General features: G+C 35.2%; 1 pseudogene; it reads left to right on the top strand.

Annotated features, from left to right (window-relative positions):
* LOC106476906 overlaps positions 1 to 10,506 on the top strand; it is a 111,238-nt pseudogene that overhangs the window by 94,175 nt on the left and 6,557 nt on the right.

Raw genomic sequence — 10,506 nt, 5'->3', positions numbered from 1 at the left:
TATATATATATATATATATATATACTAGGTGCAGATTTTTGTGAGATAACTAATAATTTAAAAAACAAACACATGTTTTTTAAACTCTGATAATTTTGGATTAAAATTGAAAAACCAGAAATATATATATAAAGTAAATTTTGTGGCTTACCAACATACAGTTTTTCATGTTAAGTTCTGTTTATTTTAAAATGGAGATAAATTTGAGTCAGTTCTCTTTAACTAATGCATATAGGTGTACTTGTTATCTTTGTGTCTTATTTTACTATATTATTTTCATATCAATAATTTTTAGATTCATTTTGACTTTTTAAACAACATTTTCATATTCTGGTAAAGCAAGTGTTTTTATAGTTTGCCCACTGACTACTTTTAATTTTTTCTAAGGTTACAGATTTTGGTTTTGCAAAAAGAGTGAAAGGAAGAACTTGGACATTATGTGGAACTCCAGAATATCTGTCACCAGAAATCATCCTTAGCAAAGTAAGAAATGACTCATGTATACCATGCTCTTCTGTGCATTTTCTAATGCAGTTCTGTAATACTTTAAGAATTGTAAACTGATCATTATAATACATTTTTATATTTAAAAAAAGTATAATTCATGATAAAAATCATGCCAGCCTGCAGATATAATCTAATTTTTATCAGAAATATAAGGCCTCTAGGTTTCCAATGCTTCAACAGCCATTGGCATTCTAATTTCAACTTTAAAAAGTACTCTTAACCTTTTATGACCCTGAGCATTTTTTAGATACCTACATATCAAATTTCAAAATGTAAGAAAAATAATAAGTATAACTCTTATTCCGATATGGTATATTATCTCCACTCACATAAATAACTATTCTTATTGAGTCTCGCCATCTATATGCAAAAAAAATTTATCACACATGGCACAAGGCTTCTACATCTTCTCCATTGGAATTGACTGATTCCTATGCATCTTCTGCAAATCATCATGCGTCAATCCTCCACCAGTGTGACTCCTTCTATTCACCTTTCTTTACATTGAAGAAATCTTTTAATTTAACTTAATTTCCCAGTCTTTATTTATTTTTTTCTCACACTTGCATATTTTACCTCAAACACGTTTGTTTGATTTACGTATTTCTACAATGAATTCTGAAGTTCATCTTCTCACTTTGGGTGTTATACCTCTAGCACTATTTTCACAGGCTGCAAGTGGGGAAGACCCATCGTTTTACCTCAAACCCGTTTGTTTGATTTAAGTATTTCTACAATGAATTCTGAGGTTATCTTCTCACTTTGGGTGTTATACCTCTAGCACTATTTTCACAGGCTGCAAGTGGGGAAGACCCATCGTTGGATTTTTCTGCTATTATACATCATGAGATTGATCGTTGTATATGTCAACTTTTTCCTGAATTTGCCCACTAATCCTCCTGAACAAACCAAACCTACTTGGGCCAATGAAGAATTGATAGCCTTTTTACACCACCGGATTTTGCTGTGTTTTTACCTACTCCTCCTGCAGAATCAGCTAGGCCTAATACGGCATTTTTCAACATGATTTCTCAGGTATGTTATGTTTTATCAATTTCCCCGTTTTTCTATGATTACTTATTGCCTTCATGTTGGCTCATTTGTTATCTTCAACCCTCACTTTACACATGTGGTTTCACTGTAATTGGAATTTTCTGAGTCACAATGTGACCTTGTCCCAGGTATGTTTGCTGCCTCTGTCTTTTCAGGATTTCTGTATGTTTTCTTTGGTGATATGTTTTTGATCATATATCTGAGACTTTGGAATCTTGTGTGTAATCTGTGTGTCAAAACTCGACCTTTTCCTCTTTGGTTGCACATTTGTCGCAGTTGGAGCCATGACACGCCCTTGTTCCTTTCCCATCCTGGTCCTTTATCTACCTGTCCCTGTCCCCCTTCCAGGGGTTTCTCCTCTCATCATTTTATTCAACATTGATGGGCATGTCACCAACAGTACCGGAGACTAACCAGAGGGTTCCAGTGCAGTGGGACTATATTATATTGTTACTCTTTGGTAATCTTTCACTACAATTCCATAGGTTCTTTGGATTTTATTGGAGGGACTTTCCTTACCTCCTTTGTTCCTGGTACCCTTTTCCTTCCCCATAACTTGGTATCTTGCCACCAGTCTGTGTCTGTCCGAGGAAGTACAAGATTTTGTGTCTCAACAGGCTACTGCACCTGTTCATCATCTTTATCCAGGCTTTTGATCTCCTCGTGCCAAACTGGAGACTGGCGGCTTGTACTAGGTTTGTCCCACCTCATTCTCATTTTCAGTTTGTCTCATTTTATCATGGAGTCGTTTCTTACCCTTAGGTGGGCTTTTTCTCCAGGTTTATCAATGACAATAAGGAATATCATGAATGATTGTTTGCATATCCTGATATTTCTTCACTTGTGAACATCTCTTTAGTTTATTCTCCACAGGGTGGTTTCTTGGTTTGTGCACTGCCCTTCTTACTGGCTTGGGCTCTGTATGTTTTGTTGGGTGTTCAGAGCATTCATTCATCACTTATATGCTCTTGAGTTGCACTTTCCTCTTTCTTTGGTCGACTGACTACTGTTTGCTCATTCTGAACAGGAGTCCCAGGGATCCTTTGTTGGCTCTTATTACCCATCTTCCTACCCTTGTTATCAGTTGGCATTAGTGGTTAGATATTTCCCACTTCCTTCTCCTCCTCACCTGGTTTTCCACATTTCATTGTTGTATCCCTTTGGGGATGGGGAACATGGGTTGATCCACTGGAAGATTCGGGGTTTTTGGTCTGCAGCTAAAAGGTCTTATTCTATTAATGTCCTGTAGCTTCTCACTGTAGGTCATGTTTTGGTTCATTTTCTTTATCAGGCCAGAAATCATCTGGTAATGATCCCTTCCGACTTTTCTTCAGTGGTTGCTTATCTCAGTCACCTTGGTAGTACCTGTTCTCCATTCCTCTGTATTTATATGTTGGATCTTCTTTTTGGGCCCACATGATCCTATGATATTCCTATCATTGCGTGTCATGTTCTGGGTGCTTTCACTCTTGTCATGGATTGGATTCCTGTCGAGACAACATTTATCCAACAGAGTGGTCTCTTGATCCTTTTGTTTTCCAGTGACTTTGACTTCGTTAGGCTTCTCCTCACATTGACGCTTTTGCTACATCCCTTATCCACAAATTGCCTTGGTTTTGGATTATGGTTCCTCGTTTTTTTGCTCTGGCTATAAGTGTTTTCAGCCACAATTGGACCTACACATTTGTCTATCTTCCCGTCCTCTTTTTTCCTTGGGTGGTTTCATTCATCGTTGACACCCCGTGTTTAGTCCTTTTGATAGCTCTTTCCTGGCCATCTTAGCTGTGGCTTTTCCAGCTCCAATTCCTCCTCCATTACCTTTTCCTCTGTCTTTGTCCCTTCTTCGCCACCCTCAGTCACTAGTGTTTCATTCAGACCTTCCTGTCCTCCATCTTCACACCTGGTTCTTCTCTGGGCATTGGTGAGGTGATCCGGCTTCTCCCGACAGTTAGTCTCTTTTCTGAAACATTTAATTTGCCCTTTCTACATGGAAGTTTCTCAACGCAAATGGAATTTTTCTGTCGTTGATTTCTGGGTCCAGGGTTTTCCCCTGATCAACCCACTGTTTTTAATCGTGCACATTTCTCCTCTCTTGACTTTTGGATTGGGAGTCTTCTGTCTCCTTGGTCTTAAATGTTTGGGTGGTCCTATCCCAAACCTTTTGCTTTTCCCAATCCTGCAGGTATTTCATTCTCCTACATTTTATCTGTGGATGTGTTCCTTCTGGATTTGTCATCCGCCACAGTGGGCTGCCCTTTTGGATGGGGGATATTAATTTGGTCTTGCACTGCCTCACTTTGCCTTCATTCGAACCACTCTCCCAATGCTCCTTGTTTCACCTTCCTTTATGTTGTCCTTCATTCTCCTATTTGACTGTGGACGTCAATGCTCTGTTTATTTGCCATTGATGTTTCACTTACTCGCTATCCTTCTATATACATTCTCCTTTCATCGAATAGTTTTCCTCCCTAAAGCTTCGGTGGCTAGTGAGGATAACTCCTCTGTTTCACTGCTTTCCCTTCCTTTTCATACCTTTATCCTCGTTCTGATCTGGACAAATTTCTATGTCCTGTACGTGCTCTTCTCTGTTATATTGCTTGCATGACTTCCTTCTGTGAAATCCGTTCCCACTTCTTTCTACCTTGGCTACTGTTCTCTGTTTGTGTTTTTCTACTTCTTCCTTCACCAATTGGGTTTGGCTCTTCATTCGATTGGCTTCTTCCTCTTTATCACCTTCCTCCCATACTTTGATATAAGTACCTTCTCACTGAATTTGACATCTTACCTTTTCATTGGCATTTCATCTTCATTGTCCTTTGGAGGTACTTTTTCAACTGGACTTGTGACCTACCCATGATACATGTGTCTCTCACTATTTGTATTGGATCAAGGTTTTCTTCCTTCTTGGTTTATTGTCTTCTGTCTGTAGCCATTCTAGAATATCAAAATTCAGTTAGACTTTGACTGGGTAAGATTTTTTTATATTTTTTTTCCTTTTTAGTGGCTCTTTTCCCTTTTATTAATGCTCATTGTTTGGATCCCACTCTGTGGTGAGTGGTGCCTGACCAGGTATTCTTTAACTGTTGTAAAGGTATTCTTTAAAATGTCAAGCCATGTCAACTTGAATATTATAATTCCATGGCTATGCAACACACACACTGCAGAGATGGAGTGTTCCACAAGATTGCTTGTAAGTTTATCCTCGCAATAAAATTGCTTCATAAGTTTGACCATACCCACCCATGGACTACATGGGTAAAGCAGAAGGGGATAGCTGCCCATCCCTCCTATGCCTTGTATTGAGTAAATTGGTATGGTCTGCTTTTAAAAATAGGGTTTCATTGTCACCTGTTGCACTCTCTCAGGTGTTGTCACTCCTCCAGACTCTCCACCGTGTTTTACCCTTCTTTTCTTCTAGTGGAATTTGAGAGTCCTTACCACTCTCCTGTTTCAAGCTGCTGAAATGATTATAAAACCATTCAGTTGAGATTAGGGTGGTGGTGTTTTGCTGGTGTAGAAGATGTGATATCCTCCAATATGATACATAAAAGGAAGTGGGAGTGAGACATCAAAATCGCAGTTCACCCCTTCAATTGGGATCCCTCATCCTACCCCCATGTGGATGTCGGTTCCCAGTGGCTGGATTTTGGATTTAGAATAGAAACAATCAACATAAGTCCTCACACATGTAATACAGATGCCTGAATTCCTCCCTCTATATTCCATCAGTGTTGTGGGTCATGGTGAAGGTAAATGCAGAATGTTGCATTTCTTTCCCTTCCTCTATCCCTTGATGTTTCTTATTTTGAAGAGTTTAATGCACTTGGGGTGGTTCCGGTCAATTTCGCTTTTGAGGGAGATGGTTTGCATTATGTAAAAATTTTTTGATACTGAATGCTGGGTTCCCGGATTGATTTATCAATTTATCATATTCACATGTGCCCTGTTCATGAGTTGAGGATACTAGATTCCCTCTAGTCTCATGAACTTGAGGTGAAAATGGTATGATCCTCTTTCTACTCGTGCCAAATGGCTGGATTTTAGTTGACTTGTAACAGGTATGATTCTTTTTCCTACCTCCACATGGATGTCGGTACCCGATGGCTGGGTTTTGGATTGTGATTGAGTTACTGACAGTATGATCCTCATCCTAACCCCTCATGGATGTCGGTTTTGGATGTAGTTGACTTGCTGTGTACAGTTTTTCATGCCTAGCCACTCTAAACCTATGGACACATCCTTTTCATTTTACCCACTTTTATCATTTCTGGGATTGAGTTTCATAAATATTGCATGGTTTGGATCACTTTCCGGCCATATTTCTCTCCCAGTTAGATGCGCTCCTCTGTGCTCCCCCCCCCCTCCATATATGCGACATCTTTTTACTTTGAGCCACAAGTATACCTGGTTCAGAAGTGGTGTGGTTCCCCACATCAGATCTTAGAATCTGACAGTCTCATCTTAGGGTGTGTCCTTTGGATGCTTTTTTTTTCTCTAACACCTGTCCCTCCATCTATTCAATATGGGAGTCTAGTTATTTATGTAAGCGGAGGTACTCACCTCTCCCCACCCTTCCCCACTGAAAGCCGGTGCTTCCATTTTCTGCCAACACTTGAAGTGATAGTTTGGTAGAATTGAGTAGAGGGAGTCACATGCATCATGAGAGTATGTTGCAATCTTATTAGTGGAGGGTTGATGCATGATGATTTGCATGAGAGATGCATTGGAATCAGTCAGTTGTGATGGAGGGGAGATAGAAGGTTTGTGGCATGTGTAAAAAAAAATAATGCGTATAAAGGGCAGCACTGAACAAGAATAGCCATTTATGTGATTGGAGTTAAGTTCCTATCTGAAATACATTTTCAGTGTAGGAAAATAATAACTTTCAACAGTTTTTTTTTAAACTATAAAATATTGAAAAACTGATATTTATCATTTTATAACATTTGATTAATGTGATTTACAAAGAAAAATGGTTAATATTTTCCATCTCACATTTCTGCATAGGGCAAAGGAGTCCCAACTAAACAATGGACTTACAGGTTTTTTTTAGAATTTTTCTGCCTATTCTTAAACATAGATTTTTATTTCCTAAGAAACAACCATTCCTTGAGATCTGGGAATTTGTTATAGTTTCTTTAAGCATTCTTTCCATCCATGAAAAGACATCAGGTAACCTTTATTAGGTTCACTGAGTACATTAAAATGATGACAAAATATTCCAGTCACTCAAAAGTGACTGAAATGCTTAGTTATTGAATATTATTGTTAAATTTATTGTAGTCAAACATCACACATAAATGAAAGAATTTATAATTTATTCAAAACAAAGTATATGATTATTAGATATGGTATTAATTGTTTTTGACCAAGAACATGGATAGTGAAAACATTGTTATCTTGTCTGACCTGCATTATTTTGAAAGGTTACTGACAAATATTGTTCAGCTTATGCTGTTTTTCTTTTATAATTTATACCCTGAAGAGATGCCTACTACAATCAGCAAAACAGTGTATTTCAAAATAAATGTTTTATGAAATCAGTCAAGTTGAAATTGAGTACAGGATATATAAAATGGAACTTTCTTATCAACAATAAAAGAGAAAAATTGAAATTGTAAGAGGAAATGAAGTATTTTTCAGATTTTTCAAAAAGAATTTTTGAAATTTCACAACATTAAAAATGTTAGAAAACTAAATCAAAATATATGAATTGAAGTCTAAACTAGATTCTGTATATTAAGTCTGAGATAATTTGGTTAAATATTTCCATTTTGGGAAGGAAGAAATAAAAAGATATCAGTGACACACACACACACTTGGTCTGGAAAGGGTTAATAAATACACCATAGAATATTATGGGTTATTAAAAGAGAGTTGCAAATTATAATAAGTCATAATGAGTAATTCCTAATTTATGAAAAATAACTTCACATATTAATAATAAATCAACAACTTCCATATGTTTTATGTGACAAGAATGCAAATAATGTATGTGCAAGTTTCCCCAGTAATAACTTAGTTCTTGTCCATTGTCTAAATGGTTAGGTTTTAGACAAACCTTGCAACAAAGTAAACTTTATGAGCATTAAGTGGTGTGATCTGGTATGGTTTGTTTGGGAATTTAAAGATTTAGAGAATAAAATATTGGTGAGGTAAATTCTTATTTTTACAATAGTAGAATAATAGAGGAGAAAGATGAAAACTAAAAGTTTTGGTATATAAAATAACATCTGAGTAAATAATCAACACTTTATTCTTTTTTCTGTGAAGGATAACAATAAATAATTATGTAAGTAGAAACTAAGAGTTCTGGGTATCAAACAGTAAGTAACCATAATTTTTCTCATGCAGGATTACAATAAGTCAGTTGGAACTGTAGGAGGGAAGGGGTAGTTTGATAAACAGTATGTTTTTGTTTCTGTCAGGGGTACAATAAAGCTGTTGATTGGTGGGCACTAGGAGTCCTGATGTATGAAATGGCAGCTGGATACCCTCCATTTTTTGCTGATCAACCTATTCAAATATATGAGAAAATTGTATCTGGAAAGGTATAAAGGCTTTATGATTATTCATTTTATATGTACTTTTATGCAAAAATATAGTGTTTTATACATTGTTTATATTTTCTTTTAAATTCTTGATTACACAAGAAACATTTGCTAGGTTAATTAAACTTATAAAAAATGGAACTTGATAATGAATACTTCTTTTTATAAACTGAAAAACTGCAATATTAATTGGTATTTTTCATGTGCATTACATAATTCAGTATTTTACAAATCTCAAACAAATCTTTAGTAAAAACTACTACTTAACTTGAAAATTGATTTTGTGGATACAAAATCTTTGTAATGTTTGCTAAAAGTTTACCAAATTTTGTGAAGATACACTTACTGCATTAAAAGTTATGTATAATTTCATGGATATGTGATGGTTACAAGATTGGTCAAAATGACCAAGCCAACATAGATAGGGTTAAATATTGTGTGGGAGTCTTTGACTCGTATTCTAATAGTGTTTTCTTATGTGTGAAACTGATCAGATTGTTAAAAATTACTTTTTAAACAGGTTCGATTTCCTTCCCATTTTACATCAGACCTAAAGGACCTGCTTCGGAATCTGCTGCAAGTTGATTTAACTAAACGATTTGGAAATCTTAAAAATGGAGTGAATGACATAAAAAACCATAAGTGGTTTGCAACACTGGATTGGATTGCAATGTATCAGAAAAAGGTATAAGCTGGGTTCTTTTTTTAGTTTAATCACCTTTTTGTTTTATATACTTGTATGGGAAGGTAGCTCGGAAAGTATATCTTTTATGTCTCCTAATAATTTAGCTTCACCTATTTCATGATAGGTGTGCATATAGCCATTGTATGGTAAGATATATATAAATAACTCTGCAAGTTAGTTGTAAATGTATATGTTTCAGTTGTGTTCACTTTTGTTTAGTATTTAAAAGATTAAAAGAATTCATTTTAAACATAAGTGACATTTAAAAATAGGGCAATATTCGGTACCAATTAGCCTTTGTTGAGCAAGACATATCCTGCAAAGAACAAACCAATTTACTGAAGATGTAACTTTGGTTTAGCAAAGTATATACTCCAGCCCTTCTTAAAGATGAACCACAAATTGATAAAAAGACAAATTCATGTAAGTCAGTAACAAATTAGTTCAGAGACTTGCGTTTCTTTCTTATATATAACCACAGGCTCACCTCTCAATTTCAGTGTGTGCTTTTCATTGTAAATATTTATTCAATATACTTTTCATATTTATTATGACCATTTTGTTAATTTTTTTCAAACAATTCCTTCTATGTTTAGAATGAATCTAAATGTTTTTGAATTTTTTTTTACTTTTTTTTTATTATATTATAAATTGTTGTGGAAAACATGATAATGAAGTTGGGTGTGACCTAATATTTATCCTGCCAGACTGTGAATTCAGGAGTTAATGGTTTGTATTCCATCACCCCCAAATTGTTCTCTGCAATTTGAGATGGTGGGTGCATTATGAAAGTGATGTTCAAATCCCCCTATTTAATAAGTAGCTCAAGAGTTGGTTATGGGTGCTGTTGACTAACTGCATTTTTGCTATTATTATCGGTTCTGTATTAGGAATGGCTAGCCCAGATAGTTCTTGTGTTAGCTTTTTGGGAATTTCTGTATTGACAAACAAATGTGAAGATAATCTGTTCTTGTAAACACAGTTTGATTGAAATGTATATTGGAAGATAAAAATCAACTGTGAATTTCATTGTTGGTGTCAAAATATTCAGATTTGGTGCAGCAATATCTTGAAACGTACTATAATATTTAGTTCTAATAGCCATTTTCTTGTTGAACACAAGAAGAGTAAAAAGATCAGAATTTCCAATTATCTTAGGACTAGCTACATGATTTTTATTTACTTTCAAAGATATGTATATAATTTTAAACCACAGTTACAATCTAAAGCTTGGCATATATGCAAAGAAGAGGAAGAGAGAGCAAGGCTCAACTCTTTCTTCCAAATAGCAAAACAGATGTGTTTTTGTATGAACTATTTGGGAGTAGTTACTTTCTATACTAGTTGTAACATTACTGAAGTTATTAAGTTTTCACAAGAAATTTTTGACATTCATGTGAGTTTAAGATATCTTTAATAATGTCCATCTAAGATGATGGTTTTGTTGTCTTCTTGAAAATAAAAAGTTGTTATAGCTGTAAAATTTCACAAAAATTAAATCTTGCTTTCAAACAAAGAGACTAAACAAAATATTAAAATTTATCATGAAGAAATCAGTATTTCTACACATACTTTGATGTATAGTTCTTTCAGTATAAGAAGAACCCTTATTTTTCTCACTTATGACCAATTACGCTGATATAAAGAGAAGCAAGTATGCTTAATTTTCTATATGTAAGGTGAAATTTTTCACATTTCTTTTTAAATTTT

The sequence above is a fragment of the Limulus polyphemus genome, unplaced genomic scaffold (assembly GCF_000517525.1).
Source record: "Limulus polyphemus unplaced genomic scaffold, Limulus_polyphemus-2.1.2 Scaffold160, whole genome shotgun sequence".
Lineage (NCBI taxonomy): Eukaryota > Metazoa > Arthropoda > Merostomata > Xiphosura > Limulidae > Limulus > Limulus polyphemus.
Note: the sequence above shows the minus strand (reverse complement) of the source record. Positions and strands in the feature narration are given on the sequence as shown.